The sequence below is a fragment of the Triticum aestivum genome, chromosome 3D (genome assembly GCF_018294505.1).
Source record: "Triticum aestivum cultivar Chinese Spring chromosome 3D, IWGSC CS RefSeq v2.1, whole genome shotgun sequence".
Classification (NCBI taxonomy): Eukaryota; Viridiplantae; Streptophyta; class Magnoliopsida; order Poales; family Poaceae; genus Triticum; species Triticum aestivum.
The window spans coordinates 362434276-362435702 of record NC_057802.1 but is presented as its reverse complement, the minus strand read 5'-3'; positions in this window follow the sequence as shown (position 1 = coordinate 362435702).

Below are 1427 nucleotides of genomic sequence, written 5' to 3'. Positions count from 1 at the left end.
CCCTTGCAGGTGGACACACTCGCCCGCAGCCCCTCTCTATCCCCGTGCACAGCCGCCGCCGCCGAGCTCTCTTTCCTCTCCCTCCCCGTTCACAGCCGCCGCAAACGATGGGCGAAAGGTTCCCCGACGATGGGGTAGCTGCCAATGGCTTCGGCCGCCGCTCTCTGCACGAGTGGGAAGCCCATATCCTGCATGAAGCCAACTACCCGGCGCCTCCCGACATGCGCGCGCCGGGCGGTGGAGGCTCAGCGACGAGGGCGTCCCCGTCCCCCCGCTGCCCGACGTCACGCGCCCCGACTACTTCCAGGCCGAGATCAAGCGTACGCGGGCGTCTCTGACGGAGGAGCAGCGGGCCCTCCCGGAGTATGCCACCGACAACCACGAGGCGTGGGCGGCGTACTTCAAACGCCGGCAGGCGGAGCGGCTAGCCTCCACCAACAACGCGCCCGTGGTGCGGGGGAGCAAAAACAACGACGGGCGCCGCCTGTGATGGGGCGCCCCCGGCCGCACGCGCCACGCCGTCCTCGAGCACCTCGAGGGCGGCAACGAGCCGCCGCTGACGTACCCGGCCGCCCCGGTCCCCCATCGGAGTGGTGGGCAATGGATGCCGAGGAGGACCGGCTCCTCTTCCTTCTCCTCCCACTCTTCCGGGTCGCCGACACTCTTCAGCGTCAAGGCCGAGCCCACGGAAACGCCGCTCGTCCGGCGCACCCGCATCGCCGGCTGTTGGGGAACGTAGCATGCAATTTCAAAAATTTCCTACGCTCATGCAAGATCTATCTAGGAGATGCATAGCAACGAGAGGGGGAGACTGTGTCCACGTACTCTTGTAGACCGAAAGCGGAAGCGTTTGTTAACGCGGTTGATGTAGTCGAACTTCTTCTCGTTCCAACCGATCAAGCACCGAACGTACGGCACCTCCGAGTTCTGCACACGTTCAGCTCGATGACGTCCCTCGAACTCTTGATCCAGCAAAGTGTCGAGGGAGAGTTCCGTCAGCACGACGGCGTGGTGATGGTGATGGTGAAGTAATCCGCGCAGGGCTTCGCCTAAGCACTACGTGAATATGACCGAAGGCGTAAACTGTGGAGGGGGGCGCTGCACACGGCTAACAATTGTTAGTGTGTGTTCTAGGCGCCCCCTCCCCATGTATATATAGGTGGGAGAGGGAGGGGAGTTGCCTTGGGGCGCCCCAAGTAGGAGGAATCCTACTTGGGGGCCTCCTCCAATTCGGCCTCCCCCTTTCCTTATCTTCGGAGGGAGGAAGGAAAGAGGGGAGAGGGGAAAGGAAGGGGGAATCCTATTCCCTCTATTTCCTTTCCTCCTCCCCTTTTCCTTTCTCCACTTAGATCGACCCATAATGGGGGCGCACCAGCCCACAAGGGGCTGGTCTGTCCCGCCCTAGGCCCAATAAGGCCCAAATCTTT